This window comes from Lytechinus variegatus, chromosome 9 (genome assembly GCF_018143015.1).
Source record: "Lytechinus variegatus isolate NC3 chromosome 9, Lvar_3.0, whole genome shotgun sequence".
NCBI classification, from domain to species: domain Eukaryota; kingdom Metazoa; phylum Echinodermata; class Echinoidea; order Temnopleuroida; family Toxopneustidae; genus Lytechinus; species Lytechinus variegatus.
Window position 1 is genome coordinate 7,502,610 of NC_054748.1, and position 10,269 is coordinate 7,512,878.

The window sequence follows — 10,269 nt, forward strand, 5'->3', positions numbered from 1 at the left end:
AAAAAATAAAATAAAAAATTATGACATTTAACATTTTTGCTTATTTATATAACAAAACAGTTATAGGCCTATGCACAAATCAGTGGTATGCAAATTAGAGAGTCAATGATGTCATTCACTCACTATCTCTTTAACTTGTTTTATTTGATTTTTTTGTACAGATTTGAAAATCATGACCAACTTGACTGAACAACAAAATGTTAAAAGCAATGGTGATTCATCATGTTCAGCAAAGAAATAAAACTTTGTTTCACATGACAATGAGAAAATTAAAACATTTCATATCATGAAAAACAAAACAGATAGCAAGTGGATGATTAAGTCCCCTCATTTGCATACCAATCAGGATGTGAAATCAAGCAAAGATATTTAAAATATTAGCTCTTTCTTATTTCACATTGGATTTGATGATTTTTTGTGTTATGCTGTTTGAATTCCTCTTTTTTAATTAAGTCAACTTTTAGTTAGGGTGGATAATCCGTGGATTTGTCCTTTACCTTTTGTGCGTTGATGTTGCAATTTTTAATTAAATTTAACAATTGTAATAATGAGTTTTCTCACCTTCCTTCAAATTAGATAAGTTAATAGGTCTTTGATAACATCTAAATAATAAAAAGTATCAATGGTGCAATATGGATATCTTGAATTAAAGAAAATAACATGGAAACAATTGTATTTATTATTCCCCAAACTTAATTCAGCTTGAAAAGAGTTAATAAAACCCATCAATGATTTTCATCATTTTTTTTTTGTTCTGCAATTATCAAAACCAACATATAGACAGGGTGAACTTCCCCTTTAAAGCGTTATGAATGACCAGTCCTTCACAGGGCCTGGGTGCTCTAGACCAGAATGACCAGTGATTTATGCAGGTGGATAATTACCACATTAATTAGATGTCCTGATTTATGGAGCCTAATTATATTCTCCCTTTTTAATTTAATAGAATTATGGGTCTATTATCATCTTGACATGGGACAGGGTAGACTGTTAAGATGCCATCTGGTGAAAATGGTAGGCCCATAATACGCCTATATCTTAAAATAATACAATGTAAAAACACTAAAAACGCTGTTCAAAATTCTTAGCTCATTGTTCACTCCTTCATTTTAACAACTAATTTTTAAATTTTCTACAATTTGTTTAAAGACAAATACCAGATGTGGTAACAGTCTCAAGATGAGTTCGAACAGAATCCATAAAATTAACACCCAAGTGTTGATATGTCAAAAATATGTGCCCAATGACTCTGTATGAATATGTGTAATTGCTGAGAAACTAGTAAAAGAAGCATGGAATTCCATCAAATTTGGGTACTTTTGCAAGTAATATTAGTATACTGTCCGAAATATGCTTTTCTGTGTTGGTGATCATCAGCATTATCGGTTCAGAGCCAAGATTGATTTCACAAAGATAAGCATACATTTTTATGTTCCAGACCTAGATCAAATGCAGCATGAATATGGATGAATTTCTTCCTGAAGGAAGTTACGCCATGGCTAGGATTTGGACCAACGACCCTCTCACTCCAATTCTGGAGACTAGTGCACACAGCTACAACGAACAGTGGCCTACTCTACAACTTTCTCTACAATGCGACTTTAGTAATCGATTGGCCAGGCAAGGTGGCTCGGTGGCATAGCGCCCGCCTCATGAATGGGAGAGCGTGGGTTCAATCCTGGCCCGGTCATACCTTCTCACAAGGACCTCTCCATTTAGATTGGAGAAGGGTAATAATAACGATGCAGAGCCAGCTGGTAGAGCAGTTTACTTACTGTAGTGGCTACCCTACTAGTTAAATAAAACATTATTTCATTATCAAATATTTCATTTGTCCCGATACACTTCTTCATACCTCTTCCAGTCCCTCATCCTCTTCATTATTTCATGCGTTCCTTACCTGTTTCTACTCTCCTTCCCCCTTTCCTTCACAAATTCCCTTCAATTTTTCACCCCCGCTCTCTCTCTTCTCCTCCCCTCCCCCTTCTTTCAGACAGATAGCAGACATAAGGAGAAAAAGAGAACCACAATGTGCCCTCATCATTCTGGGGCGAACAACCTCCATAAAAACAACATGAACCACTTTTAATTCCTCCACCAAACAACTTACTTGTACTTTTTCAAGATCACATTATGCTAGAAGCTTTCACACCTCCTCATCCTAGAAATATAGAGATTTTGGGGGGAATTCTACCCACAAAAAAATTAACATTATGAAAGCAAATACATGTGCTTCATAATGATAATAATAATATGGACATTTGTAATATACTATAGTATCCATCATGAAAAGATGCTCAGGGTGCAAGATAAGAAATTAGAAAAGAAACTTGTCATATTGCCGTAAAAACATCTGCAACCTAATGGCTACAAACTTCTGCAAACTATTGCAGCAACTTTCTCCAAGGTACCAGAATACTTGTAGCGTGGAAGCAGAAAAATGCCAAGGCGAAGCAAATAGAACGTGAAACGTATGCTACATGGGATAACTCAAGAAACAGCATTTACATTAAAGTAAGCATGGACGCAACCATGTTTTGGACTAATCACATTTGGATACCCTGATTCTGGCCTGAAAAGTGGAAGCATAAACAAGGCCTTATATTCTTAAGTTCATTATACTCATGAAGATTAAGTGGGATTTTCTTTATCTAAGGAGATCGTGCAAATTTTCTGTAGAAAAAACTATGGTATGAATGGATCTCCATACAGTTGAGATTGATTGGATCAATCGCAACTCTTTGTAAGACGGGGCCCTGGCCTTTTGTGGCCAATTTCTTAATATTTGCAGGTATTTTTATGAATGAGTTTAGGTGTGAATTCAACTTTTAATGAGAAAATAGAAATAGCAGTGGCAACCTCACCTCAGGGTTGAAGATCAAAAGGTAGAGTTTCACCTCAATAGGTGGTTTCAGACCGCCTCGAAGTTCGCCAGTTCCAGGTATTCTCTGATCGGGAAATTTACCCCGATCAGAAAATACCAGGTATTTTGGTAATGTGAAAGCAAACTACGCGTAATATCCCCGAAAGAAAATACCCGCTAAATAGCAGGTACTTGGCGAAATTACGAGAACTTTCGTGGGGATTTTTCCAAGGTCGCAGGTATTTAGGCGATGTGAAAGCAAATTACGGGAACTTTTAGCCCAGCGTGTCGTTGGGCGCGGCGGCGTGGGTGGCTGCTGGGCTAGTGATTTTGAATCTCGCGCCTTGCCTGCTTATCAGACCATACTGCGCATGCTCGTAACTTCGGGAACTTATCCCGAAGGATGTGTTTCGGGGCGGTCTGAATGCAGGAATAATTAACGGGTATTTTTTAGCCTTAAAAAGTTCTCGTAATTTAACGGGGATTCTTGTGATCGAGGCGGTTTGAAACCGCCTAATTTTATTTTTAATTCCAGGTTTAACAATCGGGCAGGATAAAAGGGAAATGGGGCTAATTAGAGCCATGGATATCAGAATGTCGAAAGAGTTTGGAAAAGTACAATTGGTGAACAAGACTCGTTCATGAGATGCAAACTATGAAACTCTAAAGATTATTGCCCTTCTCCTCTCCCTCACCTTTCTATTCCTCTTCCTTCTTGCACATTTGCACATTTTGTTACAAAGCTTGAATATAAAATGATGTAATTGCCATTAAAGGGGAAGTTCACCCTGACAAAAAGTTTATTGTAAAAATAGCAGAAAAAATAATAAAAAATATTGCCGAAGGTTTTAGAAAAATTCATCAAATAATTAAAAAGTTATTAGAATTTCAATTATTTGATTTGTGACGTCATATGCGAGCAGCATTCCTACATAGCAAATGGTAAAAAATCAATGAAATGTCATTTTCTCAGAAAATTGATAATGGTTTTCACTGTACCTTTTGTATATCAATAGACAAATCATTTCACACCCGATCATGAATAGAAAACAAAATTAAGTCATCAGGAACCATGCAAAATTTGAAATTCATGCATTTTATATTACATAACATATGGGGCAGCTGCTCGTTTATGACGTCACAAATCCAAAACTTTGAATTCTAATAACTTTTCTTACTCTTTAACGGATTTTCCTCAAACCTTCACCAATATTTTTTACTATTTTTTCTGCTATTTTTGCAACAAAGTTTTCTTCAGGGTGAACTTCCCCTTTAATCTCCTTCCCCCATCAATACAAAGTGTAAAAGCTTGACATGGGGGGGGGGAACAATGAACCATGGAATTCAAATCAAGTTCAAATCAAGAAATAAAACAACCTTCTAAAACTATTCCATGAAGGGAACAAAAAAAAGTCAGTTATCTATTCTATCACTTAAACTTTCTTAGAATCACAAAATACTTGATAGACATCTAAAGTATTTTTAGATACATCAAACCACTATACAGTACCAACTGAGAAAATACACAAGTTCCACATGTGGTTTGCTAATTGTCTGATTCTGGGATTTCTAAATTGATTTGATGGAGTATAACTTACCACAATGCCCAATGGTGAGTGATGTGAATGCATTACAGCAAAACATTATGAATCTAAAGCTCCAGAGAACAGTTACACTTATCTTAGCATTGATCACAGAACTGATTATCATGCTTTGTTGCAATGATTATTTGGTGCAATCAATCTTGATGATCAATTGCAAAGTTTTGTGGAATGGGCCAGGAGGTCTATATCTCCTGTAATTCTTACAAATTGTTGCGATTGATCCGATCAATCTCAAGTATATGGAAATGCATCAATGCCAATCATTTTTTTTTCAGGAGATTTGCTCAATGTTCTTATCAAACAAAGAGAAGCATACCTAATTGTCAAGAAAATGTTGAATGTTTGAATATACATCATTTTACATGTATTTTAGAAGTTGATGTTGCTGGCTTTCCTTAGTTGTGAATGATCGGATCAATTGCAACTCTTTGTAAGACAGAGCCCTGAATATAATTTTTCTTAAAGCACTGGGTCTCTACACCCTCAATCTGTGATGATCTTGTTCTTCTTTTTCTTTTGTTTGCTTGTGTTTTTTTGTCTGACAAAATAATGCAATTATCTAAAGACGAGAAGAATTTTTGTTAAAGAAAATTCCAAGCAAATTGGAACAGTTAGATAGTCAGTGTAGTCATGAGACTGGGATTACATCAGGGGTCTCATTTCATAGAACTTAACAATATCAGTTTAATGTATCTCTATTGTTATTGTGTGAAGTTATTAGACTTTAAAATGGCTTGATAAAATTCTGACAAGGCTGTATGGAGGTTTCATGTATGCTCATCAATTTAGTCAAATAAGCTACTAAAATCATTCAATTTGATTTGCTAATGGTAAACTGTTAAGGTTATGTTTTTCTTGTTATAACAGGTTTTCTGAAAGAGGATCATGGAGTAGCCCAAGGTGGTACATTAGCCCCACTGCTCTTTTGTTATATCAGCAGTTGTCCCATCATTGCACCAACACTCCCCCCCAAAAAAAAAAAATACAAAATACATTGCTTCGTGCAAAGTGGCCTACATAAGGGGAAAATAACCCTAAATAGCCAAATGGCGCAAAACCACAAGCCATCAATAAAAAAGAAGAAGTGAGATATAAAGAAATATTCTTTTAGCTTGTTTGTGAAACTAGGATACAAAACAACAATTAAAGTAAATACTTTATTTCCTGCTTGTGATTTTACTTTCAGTTTTAGAATACTTACGCAAACAACATCAGTTCCACTCGGAAAAGAGAAAACTTACAAACATTTTGAACTCTTTGTCTACTCTTTCTCTTGGTCTCCAGCAAATGTACCAGTTTTGAGGGGAATGATAATTACATAAAAGTCTTATTTAGAAAAAAAATCCTCAACTTTGGCACGTCTTGTATTTGAAATATTGTTTGTGAGGATATAAAACACATAGGAAGAAATACAATGTGCTGATAATCTAACATATCCCTGACTACAAAAATTACATATATATATATTTTTTTTGGGGGGGTGTCTAACTGTAACACATGCAGTCTACAGAATAAAATTTGAATGATGTTTAGGGTATTTTTTTATTTCTGAAGCACAAAATCACGATTCTTGAGTGCAACGACGAAGTGATGTTGTGGAGACTTGATAGTATTAATACTGTTTCCAGATCGGTCCAATAATTTCAAACTTACTCAGAGACAACTCAATGGAGCTCTCTTCGATGTATATGCGTAATTAATAATACATCAACTTAATTAATGAATAAGGCAATTGAATAAATTGTTGTGGTTAGATTCCAACAACCATGAACAATCATTTTGACTTCTCTTGTGAATTCAACTCGGCCAAGGGTTTGTGGGGATATGACTCACAGTGCGAACACTTACAGACCTGCCTGTATTGAACAGTGTAACATTGTGAGTCAGGAGATAGTTGGAAAGTGAGAGAGGGTGAAGGTGAAAAGGAGGGACAGGGGGAAGGGGAATATATAGAAATAAGGGGGGTGAAAGGGGAAATGGGTGTCAGACAGAGAGGGGAGAGATGGAATTTGGGAATACATAGATATAAAGGGAGAGATTAGGAGGGGAAAAGTGAGAGTCAGATAGAGAGGGGGAGAGAAGGGAAGGGGGAACATACAGAAGGAGAGTGTAGGAGGGAAAAGGGGAGAGTCACAGAGAGAGGGGAGAGATGGAAAGGGACATACATAGAAGGGGAGAGAGCAGAGATGAAAGGGAGAGTCAGAGAGGAAAGGGGAGAGAGACAAAGAGTAAGAGGCAACAAGAGGAAGAAAGGGAGAAGAGGGAGGAAAGTGGTAAGGACAAGTGGATTGATTTATGAAGAGGGAGGAATAAGGGAGATAAACTAAATGAAAGCAGGGTAGCAAAAAGAGAGTGGTACATATAAAGGTAAAGGGGGTGTCCGATGGCAAAATGAAAACACACTAAACACAAGAGGGGGGGGGGTAAGGTGCTAGAAAAGAGAAGAAATTTACTTTTGCAAGACAAAATTGACTGTCCCTGGATAATGTCTAATATGAAACACCAAATCAGAAAAATTAATAAGACTGAGAAAAAATGAAAAGCACCTAAAAAGTGAGATCTTATTGCTTAAGCATTTGAGAGTAAATGTAGAAATATATGGTACTCCCGTAGTTTGGCTCTGTATTAAGGTAAACGACCATGACTTTTATATTAGTACACAGGTGAGTTGTAATGCAGGTTTTGCTGGTGTGAAATGCCCTCATTAAAAATGTCAGCTCCTTAAAATAGAACATGAAAGATTTGCACAGTAGTCACCTTGAGTCCTGGGTCTACAATCTGATCAAGGTCACGTAAAGGTCAAAAGAGTTCACCAGAAGTTCACCATGAGGACATGGGCCCGCACTAGGAATGTGCATATGTAAGGGGAGGGAGAAAGGGTGTGAGGGAGAGGGGGGAGGGTGATGAAGTGGAGAAGGGAGCAGGGAGGGGAATGGGAAAGACGGGAAAGGGGAGGGGGGAGGGGGAAAGACGGGAAAGGGGAGGGGGGAGGGGGAAAGACAGAAAGGGGAGGGGGTAGGGGGAAAGAAGGGAAAGGGGAGGGGTAAAGATGGGAAAGGGGAGGGGGGAGGGGAAGGAAGGGAAGGGAGAGGGGAAGGGGAGAGAGGTTGAGGGGCGAGGGCATGCACAAAAGGGAGAGGAGAGGGGAAGGAGAGAGGGGAAATAGGGGTAAACAAAAAGGGGAAGGTGGATAAAGGGAGAGGGGTGAGGGGAAGGGAGGGGGCACAGGGGAAGCAGAGAAGAAGCTTCCAAGTATTCAAGCACGAACTATTCAGACACGAAGGTCTATAATGTATGAACTGTGTTCAAGCAGAATTCAATTTCTTTCTGGCTTCAAACAAACAACAATGCCAGTTTTTTTACCAGTGTCAGAAGAGAAAAAATCAAATGATTTTTTTTTCGAATATATTAAACCCAACTGTTATGTCAAGAAATATCATTAAAAAGTAAGTCTTAAGCAGTGTTGTTTTGATCTTGAATATAATACTATCATTGTAATGACATGCACAGTACATTGTGCAGATTGCTTCTAAATTCATGAAGAGAATCTTTATCGACAAGACTCCACTATTTCGATCAGGCTTGGTCCAGGGGTACCACATTCTCAGACAAAAATATTAGGTTCATTAACATATGAACCTTATCAACTGTTGTTTAAAAAAATTGCATGTACAATAAATGGATAATTTTTTTAACCAACAGCTGGTATGTTCATATTTTAACCAACCCTATCATTGGTTGGTTAAAACATTTCTCAGACTAAGAGTGTATGGGCGTTATTCTTGTTGGTGAATTTAATCACATGATCCAAGCACTGAGTTTTGAGGTTTGAGTACATAAATATGTTTATTTTATAAAGAGCTGAAATCTTGCTGCTACACAATACTTAGCGCAAGGAAACACTAGTAGGAGAGAGATAAAACACACAGGAAGGAACGGGATAAGGAAATAGGAAGGCATAAAGAGGGTTTATCTGGATAGATTTTTACAACTAGATAAAAAAAAATATTAACGAGAATGCGATAAGCATGTTTCCCTCCAGTACTGTATGCCTATTAAAGCCTGTGGGAAGTTAGGGGGATATCATGAATGAATTGTGTACAAGCTTTTTTCAGTTCGCAAATAGTCATAAAAGTGGTAAGCAGTAGAAGTAGTAGTAGTAGTAGTAGTAGTAGTAGTAGTAGTAGTAGTAGTAGTAGTAGTAGTAGTAGTAGTAGTAGTAGTAGAAGTAGTAGTAGTAGCAGTAGTAGTAGTAGTAGTAGTAGTAGTAGTAGTAGTAGTAGTAGTAGTAGTAGTAGAACTAGTAGTAGCAGTAGAATTGTTGTAGAAGTAGTAGTAATAGCAGTAGTAGTAGTAGTAGCAGTAGTAGTAGTAGGAGTAGTAGTAGTAGTAGTCGCAGTAGTAGCAGAAGTAGTAGTAGTAGTAGTAGTTGTTGTTGTAGTAGTACTAGTAGTAGAACTAGTAGTAACAGTAGAGTTGTTGTAGAAGTAGTAGTAATAGCAGTAGCAGTAGCAGCAGTAGTAGTAGTAGTAGTAGTAGTAGTAGTAGTAGTAGTAGTAGTAGTAGTAGTAGTAGTAGTAGTATTAGTAGTAACAGTAGTAGTAGCAGTAGTAGTAGTAGTAAGAGTTACTTAAAGGACAAGTCCACCCCAACAAAAACTTGATTTGAATAAAAAGAGAAAAATCCAACAAGCATAATGCTGACAATTTCATCCAAATCGGGTGTAAAATAAGAAAGTTATGACATTTTAAAGTTTCGTTTCATTTCACAAAACAGTTATATGCACATCTCGGTTGGTATGCAAATGAGCAAACTGATGACATCACTCACTATTTCTTTTGTATTGTATTATATGAAATGTGAAATATTTTAATTGTATCGTCATTGTCATGTGAAATGAAGTTTCATTCCTCCCTGAACACGTGGAATTACATTATATTAACATTTTGTGGTTCAGGCAAGGATGTCCTAATTGTAAAATTCGTAAAAATTGAAATATTGTATAATTCAAACAATAAAACACAAAAGAAATAGTGAGTGACGTCATCAACTCTCTCATTTGGATGTAACTGACTCGTTCATAGAACTATTTCGTGAAAATTAAGCGAAACTTTGAAGTGTCATAACTTTCTTATTTTACATCCGATTTTGATGAAATTTTCAGCATTGTGCTTGTCTGATTTTTCCCTATTGATTCAAATCAATATTTTTCTGATGTGGACTTGACCTTTAAGGGAGTACTCCAGGCCAAAAATATTAATATCTAAGTAAAACTCACCGAGCAAAAATGCTGAAAATGTAATCAAAATATCAGCAAAGTTATTGAATTTTAAGTTCCAGCATTATATTGTGAGAACAGTTATACACGCGTCGTCATGATTATTCATTAAGTGGGCTGATGCTGTCACATTCCCACTTTCCCTTTTCTTATTATTACATGAAATCGTAAATGTTTCATTTTTTCATACATGTGTGAATAATATGTGTCCCTTGTAACAAAATAAGATACGGGAATGAAATATCTAATGCACTTGATTCAATTGTTATTCCAATTTTTTGAAGTTCTTGGTAGAAAATATCTGAATAAACCTAATTTCATAAAACAAAATACAAACTAACAAAAACAAGTGGGGATATGACATCATCAATTTGCTCATTGAATATTCATGAAGGCAAGGCTAGAACTGTTTCACCAGAATAATGCAAATGTCATAACTTTCTTACTCATTGTCCAATTTTGATAAAATGTTCAGTGTTCTGTTTGTCTGATTTTTCCTTTATCTGTTCAAATCATACTATTTT